We start from the raw sequence: 18,669 nt of genomic DNA, 5'->3' as shown, positions 1-18,669 counted from the left end.
TTGTTGAAATGTCCTCCTTTTCCATAAGGAGTCAAATTCATTGAATCTTAAATCCAGGGTCACCAATTTGTAGCAGCTACAACAGTAGATGCTACTAAATAAAGGCAAACACACACATAGTCAACTCAAGATTGGTTTATTGCAGACATTGTTAATGAGCTCATTAGTGAACAGCTGTTGGTCCACGTGACCAGCAGGTTAAAGCTATGAGCCATTAGCACCCCCTGCCTTCAGGCAGGGGCTTCATCTGATCTATTCGGTGTACTTTGGCACCTAGCACTGCTAACCCATGATGTGTCAGAGTAGTCTGTGAACTGATAGTGGTGGTTTGCAATACTGTGCACCTGCTACACTGGTGCCATTATGTTTGGAATTTCAAAATGGACCTGGAAGTCCTGAAATTTCAGGGCTTTCTTCACCAGACTTTAATTCTGCATTCCCTGACTGCAACTTTTAAAATAATTCCAGTGACATAATGCAGCAATTCCCCACCTCTTATACTGACTCACAGTCATCTTTTTCATTCATCTCAATACACAGGCTATGAGGTACTAAAGTATGTATCAGGTAAAATATTTATATCAATGTGTTTTAAATTAAATAATTAGATGTTTTAAATTATTTAAAAGAGTCCTTACATTTCTTGACTTTTAATGTTTACATATTATACTTTGGGCAATCTTTGATTTCTTTGAATGAGTTGTATATATTCAGAAATAGGCAGCATTTTACAAAGATTGACAGCTGATCCATCATATATTTTTTTATTGACTGTTGCCTGTAATTAGTTTATGACTTCTTGGTCAAAAGTAACAAAACAAGAGGTCTATTCTATTGCAGCTTGCAATAAGAATTAATGAGTTTATAACTTTTAAAAACTGTGCCATAAAGATTCTGTTTCACTCTTCACTGCTACTTTGTGACTGCCTGGCTATTTTCAGCATTTTTTTTGTTTTAATTTCAAAGTGACAGACTGGATGAAGACTTTGAAGTTTGAATATGGCATTTGACTTTCAGAATATTAAAAAAAAACCGGGAATATGGAGTTAATTTGTTTCAGAAATGTCTGACTTTAAATAAAGTATGGGATAAATTTCAGGAGGGTTGGGAGGTGGAGGAGCCACTGCTAATTCATGTGTGTATATGTGACTTCGGTCACAACCCACACAATGGAGGGTAATAATGTTGGTGTTATTGACAACTTAAGTCGGTGGGGGGGGGGGGATGCTATATATTTTTATTATATACAATATTTTGTAATATGTCTTATTCTATTATATTTCTGTATTTTTTTCTATCTTTGAATTGTCGGGTGGGTCACATTGAGGCACAATGGATGATGAGTAGTGGAGTTAAGTGGAGGAGTTTCGTGGGGGAAGGTGATGGAAGTAGAGTGATAAAAATATTAAGATAAGTAAAATGATAAAATTTTTAGATTTTAATGTAAATGTGATTAATGGGTAAATAAAGAGAAAGAAAGTTCTGGCACACATTAAAAATGAGAATAGATAACTTTTTTAAAAAAGAAACACATTTAATAGAAAAAGAACATTTGAAATAGAAAAGAGATTTTGTAGGATATGTTGTATCATTTTCATTCAATTCAAAGTTAATGAGAGTAGCAATACTGATTAATAAAAATCTTCCAATTGATGATCAACATGTTGAAAGAGATCTAACAAGCATGTTTGTAATGATGCATAGTCAAATATTTTCTGAATTATGGACTCTTCTAAATGTACATGCATCCTCATGCTGATGATGAACTTTATTCAGGAAACTTTCCTTAACTTGGAAAATGCACATGAGAATGTATTAGTATGAGGTAATTTTAACTTCTGTTTAGATCCATTGTTAGATAAGTCTATGAGAGGAATGTTAAGAAGTAATGTAGCTAAGACAACTTTGACATTAATGAAGGATTTGAATTTAATAGATATATGGAGGAGGGTACAATCTACAGAAAGAGGCTATTCTTTTTATTCAAGTAGGCATGATTTGTATTCTAGAATAGATTTTTGTCCAATTATTCACCACTGTTAATGCGGATTGAAATGCCTGATAGAGAAAAATTGGTTTATAGATTGAGGTTAAATAGATTGGTTCTGCAAAGGTCATATTTTTGTGATTTTTACAAGAGCACAAATACAATTATTTTGTGATGTAAATTTAAATTCAGTAAATTATAAATTTGTGATTTGGGATGCACTGAAAGCTTATTTAAGAGGACAAATAATAAGGTTAACTTCCAATATAAAGAAAGAGTATATGGGAAAAATAGACCAATTGGAAAAATAAATAATAGATATGGAAAAAGACTTGGAAATAAGAAGTTTGGAAGACAGGTGTCAGTTAATCAATAAGAAGTTTCAATATAACACTTTACAAACTTATAGAACAGAAAAAGCAGTAACAAGAACTGAACAAAGGTATTATGAACTAAATAAAATGTCACATAAGGTTTTAGCATGGCAATTAAAGACAGAACAAGCTTCAAGAACAATAAATGCTATTCAGAAAGAATCTAATACAATCAGATATAAACCTCAAGATATAAATGATTCTTTTAAAAGCTTTTACTCAAAGTTATGTAGTTCAAAATCTTTAAAAGACAAAAATAAAATTGATAGGTACTTATCACAAATAAATCTTCCTCATCTATCTTTGGCAGAACAGTTGGAACTGAATTCTCCCATTGATCAGTCAGAAATTAAAGAAGCAAAGTAATAAATCTCTGGGGGAGGATGGTTTTCCATTTGAATTTTATAAGGAATTTAAGGATTTATTAACTCCCTTATTTATGGAAATGATACAACAGGATTATGTAACATATAAATTACCTGAATCTTTTTCAACTGCAGTAATTACTGTGATGCCAAAAAAAGACAGAGGCCCTTTGAAACCTGCTTCTTATCAACCAATATCTTTATTAAATGTGGATTATAAAATTGTTGCAAAGATTTTGAATGTCAGAATAAATAAATTACTTCCTAAGTTAATAAATGCTGATCAAACAGATTTTGTTAAAGAAAGACTAGTTGCTGACAATGTAGTGAGATTGTTGAGTATTTTCACAGCACAAAAAAGAGGAGATTTGAGTGCAGTGGTGGCATTAGATGCAGAAAAAGCATTTGACAGATTAGAATAGGAATTTTAATTTAAGGTATTGAAAATTTTTGAATTTGGACAAACCTTTATAAACTGGATAAAAACATTGTATACTAGTCCAATGGCTAAAGTAATAACAAATGGGGAAATATCTGCTCAATTTCATTTAAAGTGATCTTGTAGACAAGGATATCTTTTGTCACCAGCATTATTTGTTGTGGCAATTGAACCACTTGTAGAAATAATTAGGCAAAATGTGGAAATTAAAGGGTTCAAAGTTGATCAAGAAGTACATAAAATTAGTTTATTTGCAGATAATGTATTGAAATATTTGTCTGAACCTGAACCATCCTTAAGACAATTACATTTTAGGTTGGAAGAATATGAACAAGTTTCAGGATATAAAATAAATTACGATGAGTGAAGTTATGCTATTTACAATGTCAGAGAAATACCCAATTTAAATGTCCAAAGAATGGGATTAAATATTTAAGGATTAGGACAGATGATAATTTAAAGAATTTATATAAATTGAACTAGTTTTACAGTTGTTTCATAAAGTTGATTTGGAAAAAGTGGATGACTCTGCCTATTACTTTAATAGGGAGGGTTAATTGTATAAAGCTGAATATTTTACCAAGAATTTAATACTTATTTGAAACACTATTTTATTTCCTAAAATTTTTTTAAGGATGTTAATAAATGTGTGAAAAGAAATCTGGAAAGGTAAACTGTCATAAGTGTTGATGCAAAAGCTAACATATAAATATGAAATCGGGGGAATTACAACTCCCATACTATGATAATTATAGAGGGCAGCACAAATGAGATTGATTGCATCTTTGTTTGAAGGAGAGAACATATCAGCTTGGATCAAAATAGAATTAAGTAAAATTGGAGAAAACATAGCTGCTTTCTTTATATATAAATAGAATTAAAGATACACCCCTATTAAAACATTGAGTATATGTTTAGGGTAGGATAGTTGGGGAAATTGGAACAAAATGAGATATATTAGCTATCACCCTTTGTTCAAAAATATTTTGATATCTTTTTCAAAAGATAATCATTTTTTAAAAATTATAGTCAGATAAAGAAATGAAAACTATTGAAGATTGCAATGAACAAGGGCAGTTGATGTCTTTTCTGTAATTGAGAAATAAATATGACTAACCAAAAATATCCCTTTTTGCTATTTTCAAATAAAAAGATAGTTAAGAGATGAACTGAGATTGGAAAGACTATTGCCCCCTTGTAATGATGTGGAAATTCTTATTAGACAAGGGACTGTACTGAAATTTACTTCAACAATGTATCTTTTGTTGCAAATGGCAACTTCTAAAACTGGGCTTCATAAATCTAAAGAAAAATGGGAATAGGATTTAAATATTACAATAGATAAGCAAACATGGATAGATTTGTGCAGAGATTGTATGACCAATACAATTTCATGCATGAACTATACATTACACCATGTAAATGGCATAAAATCAAATCAAATTTATCAAATAGATTTTAGAAATGGTGAGAAAGAAGGTACCTTTTTGCATTCTAGATGGTCGTGTCTAAAGGTGAAATCTTTTTAGGTGAATGTAGGGTAATTATTGGAACAAATTACTGGTATTACATACCCACAAAATCCTGATTTACTTTTATTCAGGAATACAGAAGGAACAAAACCAAAATTAAAGTTGTCATTAACCCAAAAGAAGTTTGTTAAAGTTGTATTGGAGGAGGCAAGAAAGTGTATTGCAGTTACTTGGAAATCAGACTCTCACTTAAGAATAGATAGATTGAATATGGAACTTCAAAAATGTATTCAATTAGAAAAATTATGTATAATTTGAGGAAAGAAATACATCTCTGTAAATTTGGGGCCCGTATATGTAAAAGGTAGGTATTATTGTTTGATTCTATTTTTTCCAGTCACTGGAAACTACGATAACCCTCCACAAGTTGGGTAAAGGAATTATAGTTTGATAAAATCCTTGGTGCCCTTGTGGCCTAATGTATTACAATCTATGAGCTCTTAGTTTTTTTAATCTTTTTTTTATATTATGTAACTATATAATTTGAGAATAGCTATTTTATTATAATTGTTTTAGGGGGTTGAGGAGATGGGGAGGTGAGCAAGGGATTATTAAGGGGAGGGGATATAATCATATTATTGTAGTCAGAAACAATTTGTTTAAATATGGAAAATGTACAAAGCTGTACACATACTGCATGTATGGAAATTTTAAAATAAAGTATTCAAAATAAGTTCAAAATGACATTTGCAATTTTTGATTATTTAACAAAGGTAGTATTTTCAAGTAAAATATTGGAAGATTGTTGCTATTTCAGTGATAAAAGTGATCACATGCTCACATCTTCTCACATACATATTCTAAGCATCAGTTGCTAGCTATATTATGTACTAGCAGAATACCTGGTGTTGCCTGGGAAATAAATCACTCATTTGTTGTTGGCTCCAAACAACGTCATCTGAAATGCTGAGTTGTAGTCTCTGATCATTTTTAGGAAATGTTTGGACTCTGCTGTGATGGGAAGCAGCAGCATTTTCAATGGCTGTGGAGATTCGCTCAGTAGATGCATGCTACGTTTTCCATTGGAACAACATATCGATGGCATTTCACCTTCCCTCTTCTTTGCTCTGCAATGTTGGCATACCTCTGACAAGGAGCCCATTACAACTGCGTTAATGGAAGAATACTCTTTGTCAACCAAGGAATTGAATGCAGCATTTAGCAGGTTGGCTGTAGTAAATGGTGCTGCCCTTTGGCTGGTGACCTTTGTTTGCATTACTTGGAGTCTTGCTTGTCCTTCCTCAGCAGACTATTGTTGTCTGCTCATGGAATGCCTAGCAACATCAGCAATGAGGCGGTGTTAAGTGTTGTTCCTCAGTTTCCTGCTGCCTGGTCCTTGTTTGCTTGGAGGCTTGAGCACTGAGGTGAGCCTTGGCCACTTTAAAAAAAATTCTGAATGTACATTGATGCATAGCACTGTAACTAATTGAGGTGTCCCTGATGCAAGTTCAATTTTTTTGGGGGGGGGAACTTTTAAACTTCATATGACCTTAAAGATTACATTCAATATGGTCATGACATTCAGCATCAAATGTTACCACAATTATAGTAAACAATAATGCAAGTCAGTGCAAGCTGGCCAAAAAAACTTCATATGACCTTAAAGGTTAAATTCAATGAGGTCATGACATTTAGTATTAAATGTTACCCCTACTGAACCTCTTTGAACATTTCTAGAGTGCTTCATGTTGATATGCATGGAGAACAGACAAACAGACATATATGCACAAATATATATTAGATAGCTCAGGTGTTTCTAACTACTCTATTCATTGGAAACTACCCCCCCCCCCCATATGCTGCCTCTACACCTTCTACTGATCCACTCAAGAGTATTGCTGCCCCCAATATATTTCTCCTCATCTGTTGAACTGAGAGATGGACTTGTTTGAGACAAGTGAATGAAAATATAAACACAAAAAGTTATAAACATGACAAAAAAAATCCTAACTAAAGATTGAAGTAGACATATCACATCACTTTCCCTTTAATATTTTTGGATAAAATTTCTGATCTCTTGGTTTAAGTCGATGCATGTTGAATGCTGCAGTATGTTTTAGGACACTAATCATGTTATCAGTGCTCCAAACATAAACTGTTTTCAATCCACTGTGGTACTTCATCAGTATTCTGGAAGTACAAAAGATAATTCTCAGATAATTCAGGGATGTAAGGATGGTTTGATTTACTTTTTAAATTTGAATGTGCAACAGCAGGATCATTGCCATTGAATAATCCTTCGTTAAAGGTTTTCTTTGCTGTAATGTTTCAAATGAATATTTATTTGTTATGTTTGAAATTTATTTGAGGAGAGACTACTTTTAACAAAAGTATTTCTGGAGCTAAAAGAAAATTATTTGCATTTTGATCAGTGGTTCTCAAACATTTTCCACTCACATACCACTTTAAATAATCCCTATCTGTGCTCTGTGATTAGTAAGCGATTGCTTCAAGTGGTATGTGAGTGGGAAGGGAAGGATGAGAACCACTGCTCTAGACCCAATTGTTACTGAAATATTTTGCTTGTGAAAAATTGTCATTGGCCCATTTCCCTTGGTGTTTTGAAATCGTGCACATAATGAGTCAATTAGGAATGATTAAAACAGTGGTTTTCAAACTTTTTCTTTCTACCCACATATCACTTTAAGCAATCCCTATCTAATCACAGAGCCCCTATGGCCTAGGGAATATTTAAAGTGGTATGTGAGTGGAAGTATGTGATTTAGATAGTGCATTCTCAACCTCAAATTGTTCCAAAACACTTTAGAGCCAATTATGTACATTTGAAGTAGAGTCACAATTGTATTTTAGGAAATAGAGCAACTATTTTACAAACATCCAAGCCCCAGAATGCCCTTTTTTCCAATGACCTTATAATCTGATTTGTGATGTAAGTTGAGAGATAAACATTAACTACATTATCCTGCCTTTTTTAATTGTTCACCAGGGAAGAGAGTTGTGGTTTAATCTCTCACCCTCCATATCACAAGTACAATAAGAAATACCATAATAGGACTGGAGTAGAGTGTCTTCCAGCTTTTCTGTGTCCAGTTTTATTGAACTGAATTTATATCATAACATTTTGTTTTATGTGCAAAAATGTTAGGAACTGAGATACAGCTGAAAATAAGGGAGATATGTTGTGTGTACTTTTAAAAGATAACATTAAAATACAGGGAGAAAAAATGTTAGACGAAAGTAAGATATTTGAAAAATGCTTCACTTTGAGTAATGAGAAAAATTAGTGCCACAGTAGGCAAGACTTTCCCAATAGTAAACATCCATCCTTCGGGATAACACACACAGTATCTTTTGGTTTTGCCTGGGATTGTGGCTTGATCCCATTCTTAAAAGGGAACTCACAAGAAAAATCCGTGCTCTCAAGTAGCCAAAAAAATGTTCGTTATATATGTTGATTTTTCCAGTATTCTGGAGATATGGTGAAGATTAATGACAAAATCTACAATCAAGGCAGTTACTTGACTGTCAGAGAATAGCAGCAATCATCAAGGATTCACACCACCCAGCCCACACTCTGCCATTAGGAAAGAGGTATAGGTGCCACAAGACACACACAATTAGGTTCAGGAACAACTGCTACTCCTCCACCATCAGACTTCTCAACAATAAATTCAGTCGGGCATTCATTTAAGGAGTTTTACTTTTGCACTTCATTGAATTTTTCTCCCCCTCTATTGCACAGTTTGTTTACATTTATTTATTTGTTCACATGTGTACGTTGTGTACAATTTTTTATTACACTGCCAATAAATGGCAATTCTGCCTCACCTCCAGGAAAAAGAATCTCAGGGTTGTATGTGTTGTCATGTATGTACTCTGACAATAAATCTGAAATCTGAACTTGTATGGGAACCCAAAGAGGACAAAGTATCAAAATAAACAGAGGCAAGTATAAAGAACTTTTATTTGGCCTCTACAATTTAGAAGGACAATTTTAAATAAATGGTTACCATAACCATTCAGCAATATGCAAGTTTGATTCTCTCATCAAAATACAAGTTGAGAGGAAGCAAGTAATATTAGCAAATGACTTTTAGGACAATAGGACAAAATTATTTCAGCCCATGAGGTCACACATGTTTGCTTTTCTTTTTTTTTTGAAATATGATTCATTTCAGAGATCGAACTCAAATGAGGCAGGATGCCCATTGTTCATCACATCTAGAGTAAATTGTTCACAGCATTTGTAAAGGCGAGTCTGGATGTAATCCCGAAGGAGAAGCAATCTACAGAGGTTGAACGTACAAGGTTACATAGAAATGCTCAGGAATGATATGTGACACTACTGTTAAAGGTCTTGCCAGTAAATTTTCAAACTCTGTTGTTCTAATAAAAATATCTCTTCATGTTCCTTACACAATTTTGTTAAAATTGTATTGATTTTTTTTCTCCACTATTTTGTAAATGTAAGATTTGATGATAGAGCAAAGAAAGAAAAATTGCCTCCATTCAAGTTCTATGAATTACAGATGAAAACTCAGTAGAAAATAAATGAAGTTTTAGCAAAGTTGCAACCAATGCCTGTGTTGAACATGACTGCTTCACAACTCAAGGCATTCTGTGTATTGAGGGAGTGGTCATCATCAGAGTGGGCTGAGTCAAAGTGGTGAGGTTTCAGTTTAACAGGTTTTGACAAGAACAGTTAAAAGGTGAAGGATATAGGAGTTGAAGAAAGAAAGGGCCACCCTATTCAAGGAACAAAAAAGATTTAGCAGATAGGCAGGCTTTAGATAGCATATTTTGTCCTCTAGTCATAAACAGTGGGAATAGCAAAGCAGGAGAATTCTCCTCTTGCAGAATGTGGGCCATCAAGGAAGCCAGCAGTATCCCTGATGACTTTATCTTGGAGCTGAAGTTTTTGCACTCCAGATCATTTGGGAGAGAGAGGGTAGATGATAAACAGAAGTTACTATCATACCTAGGAGGCAGGAGGAGGGTAGGTGGGTGACTGTCAGGAGAAGGAAAGGGAACAGGCAGTAGTGCAGGGCACCCTTGTGGCTATTCCCCTCAATAATAAGTATACCATTTTGGATACTGTTGGGGAGGATGACCTACTAGGCACAAGCCAAAGCAATTAGGTCTCTGGTACTGAGTCTAGTCCTGTGGCTAAGCAGGGAAGGGAGGAGAAGAAGCAAGCTGCAATAATATGGAATTTCATAGTTAGGGGATTAGATAAGAAGTTCCGTGGAAGTGATTGAGTAACTTGAATGGTATGTTGCCTCGCTGGTACCAGAGTCCGAGATATCTCAGATCAAGTTTTTAGGAGGGAGGGTGAGCAGCCAGAGGTCATGATCCACACAGGAATCAATGACATGTGTAGGAAGTGCGAGGAAGTCCTGCAAGGAGAGTTCAGGGAGTTAGGTGCTAGATTGAAGGACAAGGACTCCACGGGTGTGATCTCAGGATTGCTACCCATGTCATGTGCTAGTGAGGTTAGAAAAAGAGCATAATACAGCTTAATACGTGACTAAAGATATGGTACAGATAGGAGTGCTTCAGGATTCTGGATCATTGGGCTCTCTTCCAGGGAAGGAGGGACCTGTTCTTGGATGGTTTGCATCTGAACTGGAGGGGGACTAATATCCTCGTGGGAAGGCTTGCTAGTGCTGCTCCAGTGGGTTTAATCTAGATTTGCAGGTGGATGGGAACCAGAGTGCCAGAGCAGATACAAAGGTGGAGGAGAGAAAAAAAAGTGAAAATTACATTCATGTTAGAAGTCAATAGATTGTACGTGGTGGAAATGTTCTCGGGTGCATCTATTTCATTGCAAGGAGTATTGTAGGAAGGGCAGATGAGCTTAGAGTGTAGATAGGCATGTGGAATTATCACATTGTGACTATAAGCGAAACTTGGTTTTAGGAAAGGTAGGACTGGCAGCTCGATGTTCTGGGCTTCCATTGTTTTAGATGCAATAGAACGGTGAGGAATGAAAGGGGGAATGAATGAGTGGCATTGCTCATTAGAAAAAATATCACAGCTGTGCTCAGACAAGACAGACCAGAGTTACTGAAGTTAACAAATCAAGATGAAGCTGGATTTGTACAAAAGAGACAGGCATGGCCATAGCTTTGGACGTGGAGAAGGCCTTTGACAGACTGCAATAGGACTTTTTATTCAAAGTACTAGAGAGATTTGGATTGGGACAACCATTTATTAATTGGGTAATGATACTCTATCATAAACCCCAAGTGAAAATTATTAGGAATGGGCAAACATCTCCAGTGTTCCTTCTGGGCAGGTCCAGTAGACAGGGATGTCCAGTGTTGTTTATACTAGCTTTGAACTGCTGGCAGAAGCCATTCAACAAGACTCAGATATAAAGGGTTTCAAAGTGGGCCAGGAGGAGCATAAAATCAATTTATTCACTGATGTCTTAGTATATTTGACTGAAACGAGGGGGGGGGGGGGGGTCATTGGTCAAACTGTGGACCATACTAGAGGATTATGGCAAGATCTCTGGATATAAGGTAAATCTGGACAAGAGTGAAATTATGCCCTTTACAAAGGGGATAACAGACTCTACCAACAAGGGAGTCAATGTAAATGGCTGCAAGAGGGCATTAAATATTTGGGGTTAAAAATGGATAGGATCCATGCAATTTATATAAATTCATTTATATGGGAAGGAGGGGAGAGGGGTAGGAGTGGGGGATAAAATACACTATTGTTGAAAATTAATGTGTTGTTTAATTGGATTTATATGACTTTGAAAATCAAAAATAAAATATTTAAAAAAAGACAGACCAGAAGGCTCATCTACTGAGGCTATATGGGTGGAGCTGAGGAATGGGAAATGAATGACCACATTCATGGTGGGCAAGGTAAAATGTATTAAAATGAAAGTGATGCCAAGACTACAATACCCTGTTTAACTCCTTGCACATTCCATTGCCCCAGAGCTTCTTTAAGGTGCTTTGTGGATGTGTCAAATATTCTTGTGGAATGGTAAGGTGGTTAGAATCTCTATGGAAAAATTGACAGGATTATAAATTGGGAGTCTGAGATTTCTAGATTAAAAAAAATACTATTATGCATCCCAGTCGAGGTTTATTGCTTCACTCTTTGAGGACACAAATTGGACTACACATAGTAGGAGAAAAAATAACAGGAGAGTTTATATTAATGGGACACCAAATTTTTTTTTCCATCAGTATTCATTCAGGAAACAGGCACAGAGTCATGGGTAGTAAGGAAAATAAGCAGTGAGGTTATGGAACCTATACAGATTAAAGAGGAGGAAGTGCTTGCTGCCTTAAAGCAAATAAGGGTGAATAAATCCCCAGGGACTGATAAGATAGTCTCTCAGACCTTGAGGTAGGCTAGCGTCAAAATTGCCAAAGAAAAGGTACAAGGACTGCCTAAAGAAATCTCTTGGTGCCTGCCACATTGACCACCGCCAGTGGGCTGATATCGCCTCAAACCGTGCATCTTGGCGCCTCACAGTTTGGCTGGCAGCAACCTCCTTTGAAGAAGACCGCAGAGCCCACCTCACTGTCAAAAGACAAAGGAGGAAAAACCCAACACCCAACCCGAACCAACCAGTTTTCCCTTGCAACCGCTGCAACAGTGTCTGCCTGTCCCGCATCGGACTTTCAGCCAAAAACGAGCCTGGAGCTGACGTGGACATTACCCCTCCATAAATCTTCGTCCGCGAAGCCAAGCTAAAGAAAGATGTGGGAGGTTAGTCAGGAAGGTTCAGATCCTAGGGACTCATGGTGAAGTAGTGAACTAGATTTCACAATGGCTGGACAGGAGAAGCCAGAGAAAAGTGGTGGATGATTGTTTCTCAGACTGGAGGCCTGTGACTAGTGGTGTGCCTCAGGGATTGGTGCTGGGACCATGGTTGATTATCATATATATAAATGATCTAGATGATAGTGGTAAATTGGATCAGCAAGTTTGCAGGTGACACTATGATTGGAGGCCTTCATAAGTCAAAGTATTGGGTAGAGGAGTTGGGATGTTATGGTAAAATTGTCTAAGACATTGGTGAGGCCAAAGTTGGAGTATTGTGTGCAGTTTTGGTCACCTAACTACAGGAAAGATACCAATATGATAGAAAGAGTGCAGAGAAGATTTACTAGAATGTTCCCAAGTTCAGGAACTGAGTTGCAGGGAAAAGTTAAACAGGTTAGGGTTTTATTCCCTGGAGCGTAGAGATTTGATAGAGATATTTATAATTATAAGGGGGTTAGATGGAGTAAATGTAGATGGGCTTTTTCCATTGAGGTTGGTGAGATACAAACCAGAGGATATGGGTTAAGAGTGAAAGGTGAAAAGTTTAGGTGGGAGGAACTTCATTCAGAGAGTGGTGGGAATGTAGAACGAACTGCCAGCTGAAGTGATGAATGCGGGCTGAATTTTTTAAAAATTGAGAAGAATTTGGACAGGTACATAGATTGGAGAGGTATGGAGGGCTATGGATTGCATGCAAGTCAGTGGGACGAGGCAAAAAAATTGTTCATCACAGACTAGAAGGACCGAAGGGCCCATTTCTGTGCTGTCATGTTCTATGGTTCTATCATTCAACATATACTGTCTCTGACTTTGTGATTATACTCAGCACGAGGCTATTATTTTTTCCAAATGATAACCGCATAGAAATTCTACAACATAGCACATTTTTTTGTTCTGTTATTCAACTGAAATTCTGTGGAATAAACTTTAAAGAAATCAGGGAATTACTATGTGGATGACAAATTGCTTTTCATTTCTCTTGGCATTTGACATGTTAATGCATGGAGCCATTTGGGAATGTGCAGTGATGAACAATGCTGTGTCCAAAGCACATGAAACCTGCTTTATTATGAGTTATCATGATGTCCTTGCTTGGTATGAATCGACCTTCTTTTCATTGTAACTTCATACTCTGCAACTTGTGTTTTTCACAGAGCTGTATAAATGTTATATATTAGCTATTGCACTGCTCGCAGAAGAATCCTGTATAATGTGACCTATAAAAAGAATTGCTCAAGCTCCCCTCAGCTTGTGGGTCCAGTCCTGGCAACCAGCTCAAGTAAGTTCCACCAAGACTTAGAAATGTACCTTCTTTGCACCTGTCCTGGACCAAACAACTTGTGCTGAATCAACACCCATCATCACAAGGCTTGAGTCTGGCCTGACTGGTCTCAATCCTCCTTGACACATTGCCTCCACATTTAAAACTTTTTACGCCTTTTGCCAATCCACAGCATGATTCTGGCTCATGATCTGTTTCCATGACTGATTCTGTTACAGTGGAGGAGGCAAAGACTTTTGAATTGATTAAACCTATAAATCCTATTCCCATGTGTACAACAAAATATTGCAGCTGTGGGACCTTAAGAAAACATTTTTTTGCCGCTGTGCATTTCCCCTTGTAATGACACATACCACATACTGAAGGATTTATAAACTCTTTTATGATATCATTCCACTTTGGAGGAGCTCCTCTTTCCTGAAGAGAATAAATTATTACAAGGTCTTAGACATAAATATAACAATTTAATCATTTAATGCAGGAAACCAACATTATATTGTAATTCAAATGTATTTTTTTGGCACATGAACTTATCTAGATTCCTTTGTACTTTATTTTCTATAAGTAAACTTTGTTTCAGTTATTTATATATACTTGCTTCTGCTACTAGCATTTAAAAAAATACTTTTGAAATAATTTCTTTGTATACAATATTTCTCTTTCTCCACTTTACCAGTTAAGTTATACAGTCTTGCCTCTTTCTTTAAATAGATTGATATGAAAATACATAGATGCATTAAAAAACCAAGACTAAGAATCATTAATTAAATGAATTCATAGGAGTTTTTACTATTTGGATTTTGTTGTATAGAATTTACTCAGTGATATTCAAACAGTGCCATCCATAATGTTTGGGACAAAATCATTTTGTTCCTCTTTGCCTCTGTTATCCACAGTTTTTAATTTATAATCAAACAATTCACATGTAAATAAATGTACATTCCAGATTTTATTCAAGGTTGTTTTTATGAATTTTGGTTTTTTCCAAAAGTCCCCTCATTTCAGGCATCATAATGTTTGGGATATTTGGCTTCACAAGGTGTTTGTGAGTACTTGGGTATGTTTAATTGCTTCATTGGTGGAGGTATAAGGCTTGCTTCTAAGCTTTTGATCACCTTTGGAGTCCATAGTTGCCATTTTTCAACATTAAGCCCATAGCTGTGTCAATGAAAGTCAAAGAAACCAATGGTGAGGCTGAAAAACAAGCTCAGTAGTTATTTATATACACTTCTTCCCCTGAAGAGTGATTCTAATCTGTCGGGCATACATTTAGGATTTTTCTTCATTATGATGAAAACTCTTTTTTTTCCATCAGCAGTGGAGATCTTCCTTGAATACTAGCCCCTTTGCAATTACTGAGCTCACCAGTTGGTTCTTTCTTCTTAATGATGTTCCAAACTGTTGATTTTGGTAATCCTAAGATTTGGGAATGTCTTTTACTGTTTTATTTTTGTTTCTCAGCCTCATAATGGCTTCTTTTACTTGATTGACACAGCTATGGTCCTCATGTAGAAAAATGGCAATTACAGATGCCAAAGGTGATCAAGAGTTTAGAAGCAAGCCTAGCTCTCTTATACCTGCACCAATGAAGCAATTAAACATACCTGTGAAGCCAAATATCCCAAACATTATTTCCCAAATCTCCCTAAAATGAGGGGACCATGTATAAAAAGTGCAGAAATTTCTAGATGGTCAAAACCAAAATGTATACAAATAACCCTGAATTAAATTTGGATGTGCATTTTAATTACTGTGAATTGCTTGCTTACAAATTTCAAATTGTGGAGCATTGAGGCCAATAAAGGTAAAAAGGAGTGTCTTTGTCCTGAAAGTGGTGATATATGTTATCCAAACAGACTAGATCTGTAACATTGAAAAGTGAAAGCTTGCATCCCAATTTAAAACCAGGGTATTAAATGTGAATAGCTTAATTTTCACAGATGCAACTTTTATATGTTCGCTAAGGACTGTTTCTTGTCAATTGCTGGTTACCTATAAGTAAAATGCCTTGATCAAGCTGCTGGAGCCCAAGATATTAATAATGGAATAATTTTCAATTTTTGTTCTGAGGTCAGAGGAAATGTAATAATGAATTAAATTAAAATACCCAGAGAAGCACTGAGAAGGGGGAGCTACTTGACAATGGCTATCTGATACAGATTCATATTAGTTTGTCAAGAAGTATTTAGAGAATCATCTATTCTTACAAAGTGAGGTTCCTACCCTTGGCTTGTTGAATATTCCATGGTTTGAAGCTTTGGCATCTGTTCATTTTTGAAAGTTGTCCATAAAGCCAGTACCAGTTTGCAATTAATCTGATGTTTTCATCCATAGAGAAATCTTATTGTATTTTTTTCTGAATTATGAGCAAGAAAAGCCATTAATCACTTTGACATTTGTGTAAGATTAGTTTGCTCAATCAAGATTTGTTTTCATGTAAATACCATAGAAGCTGACAGGTATCCAATGGAATTATAGATTGCTAAACAAGAAGATTATAGAGTTATTTACAGCCTTTTTGTTCAGTAGCTCTGGGTTGTTAAATCTTTCAAACAAAATGCTGAAGGTTTCACTGAGAGTTCTGTGGCTTTAAAAAATTGTGGATAATTTCAGGAAGCATGTAACATGCCTATCACATCATTATTTTGTATTAGAAGGAATTCAGTAATTCTTGGCCAAATCTGATTCAATTGGACATTTTAATTATCACATGCAGAAATGAGTTGATGATCTGAATCCAAATTTCAGTTCTTAAAAGTGAACTACTCACATCCAACTCATCTCAGTCAATATCTGCATGCAGAAAGATTTGGGCAATGTTCAATGATGAGCCAAAAAATAGCAATTAACAAATCCCAGACAGTGGCTCTCTGCAGTAAGATCAATTGTAACAACTCAGCCTTGACAATCAAAGATTTTATTTTCCCCATTTGCCTTATATTAATATTCTTGTGATTAGCATTGAGCAAAAATTTAACAGGATAAGCACATACCAATATTCTGTCTCCATAATAAAGGCAGAATATACTCTGGCTAATATTCCAAAAGCTCTAACAGCAGGCAAGTTGTCTGCAAGTCCTACTATTTTAAATATATTCTCCCCCCCTCTCCCCCCCTCTCCCCCCCTCTCCCCCCCCTCTCCCCCCTCCCCCCCTTTCACCCCTCTCTGCCCCCCCTCCCTCTGCCCCCGCTCCCTCTGCCCCCGCTCCCTCTGCCCCCGCTCCCTCTGCCCCGCTCCCTCTGCCCCCGCTCCCTCTGCCCCCGCTCCCTCTGCCCCCGCTCCCTCTGCCCCCGCTCCCTCTGCCCCCAGCTCCCCTCTGCCCCCCGCTCCCCTCTGCCCCCGCTCCCTCTGCCCCCGCTCCCTCTGCCCCGCTCCCTCTGCCCCCCGCTCCCTCTGCCCCCGCTCCCTCTCTGCCCCCGCTCCCTCTGCCCCCCCTCTCCTCTGCCCCCCCTCACCCTCTGCCCCCCCTCACCCTCTGCCCCCCCTCTCGCACTGCCCCCCCCTCTCGCTCTGCCCCCCCTCTACGCCTCTGCCCCCCCTCTCGCTCTGCCCCCCTCTCGCTCTGCCCCCCTCTCGCTCTGCCCCCCCTCTCGCTCTGCCCCCCCTCTCGCTCTGCCCCCCCTCTCGCTCTGCCCCCCCCTCTCGCTCTGCCCCCCCTCTCGCTCTGCCCCCCCTCTCGCTCTGCCCCCCCCACGCTCTGCTCCCCCTCTCGCTCTGCCCCCTCTCTCTCTCTGCCCCCCCTCTCTCTCTCTGCCCCCCTCTCTCTCTCTGCCCCCCTCTCTCTCTGCCTCTGCCCCTCTCTCTCTCTGCCCCCCCTCTCTCTCTCTGCCCCCCTCTCTCGCTCTGCCCCCCCTCTCTCGCTCTGCCCCCCCTCTCGCTCTGCCCCCCCTCTCTCGCTCTGCCCCCCCTCTCTCGCTCTGCCCCCCCCTCTCCCGCTCTGCCCCCTCTCACTCTGCCCCCCTCGCTCTGCCCCCCTCGCTCTGCCCCCCTCGCTCTGCCCCCCTCGCTCTGCCCCCTCGCTCTGCCCCCTTGCTCTGCCCCCTCGCTCTGCCCCCCCCTCGCTCTGCCCCCCCTCGCTCTGCCCCCCCTCGCTCTGCGCCCCCTCTCGCTCTGCCCCCCCTCTCGCTCTGCCCCCCCCTCTCTCCGCACCCCTCTAGCTCTGCACCCCTCTCGCTCTGCACCCCTCTCGCTCTGCCCCCCCTCTCGCTCTGCCCCCCCTCTCGCTCTGCCCCCCCCTCTCGCTCTGCCCCCCCTCTCGCTCTGCCTCCCCTCTCGCTCTGGCCCCCTCTCTCGCTCTGCCCCCCCTCTCTCTCTCTGCCCCCATCTCTCTCTCTGCCCCCTCTCTCTCTCTGCCCCCCCCTCTCTCTCTCTGCCCCCCTCTCTCTCTGCCCCCCTCTCTCTCTCTGCCCCCCTCTCTCGCTCTGCCCCCCCTCTCTCGCTCTGCCCCCCTCTCTCGCTCTGCCCCCCCTCTCTCGCTCTGCCCCCCCTCTCTCGCTCTGGCCCCCCCTCTCTCGCTCTGCCCCCCCTCACCCGCTCTGCCCCCCCTCGCTCTGCCCCCCCTCGCTCTGCCCCCCCTCGCTCTGCCCCCCCCTCGCTCTGCCCCCCTCTCGCTCTGCACCCCTCTCGCTCTGCACCCTCCTCGCTCGGGCCCCCCCCCCTCGCTCGGCCCCCCCCTCGCTCGTGCCCCCCCCTCTCGCTCTGCCCCCCCTCTCGCTCTGCCCCCCCCTCTCGCTCTGGCCCCCCCTCTCGCTCTGCCCCCCCCTCTCGCTCTGCCCCCTCTCGCTCTGCCCCCCTCTCGCTCTGCCCCCCCCCTCTCCTCCGCTCTGCCCCCCCCCTCATTTTTTATTTATTTTAATTTATTATTCATGGTTTTGTTTGGATTTGGGCATCACTGATTTATAGTGCATTTGATACCTATACTGAATTGCCCA

At 39.3% G+C, this 18,669-nt stretch overlaps 1 protein-coding gene across 1 annotated transcript in view; it reads right to left on the bottom strand.

Annotated features, from left to right (window-relative positions):
• The window catches only part of gemin8 (gem (nuclear organelle) associated protein 8), a 200,646-nt gene that overhangs the window by 172,815 nt on the left and 9,162 nt on the right, over positions 1-18,669 (bottom strand). The window contains exon 2 of the mRNA XM_069889952.1: positions 15,961-16,093. The gene's annotated coding sequence lies outside the window, so the exon portion shown is untranslated. The remainder of the gene's footprint in view (positions 1-15,960; positions 16,094-18,669) is intronic.

This window comes from Narcine bancroftii, chromosome 7 (assembly GCF_036971445.1).
Source record: "Narcine bancroftii isolate sNarBan1 chromosome 7, sNarBan1.hap1, whole genome shotgun sequence".
In the NCBI taxonomy this organism is placed as follows: domain Eukaryota; kingdom Metazoa; phylum Chordata; class Chondrichthyes; order Torpediniformes; family Narcinidae; genus Narcine; species Narcine bancroftii.
This window is presented reverse-complemented; position numbering and strand designations above follow the sequence as displayed.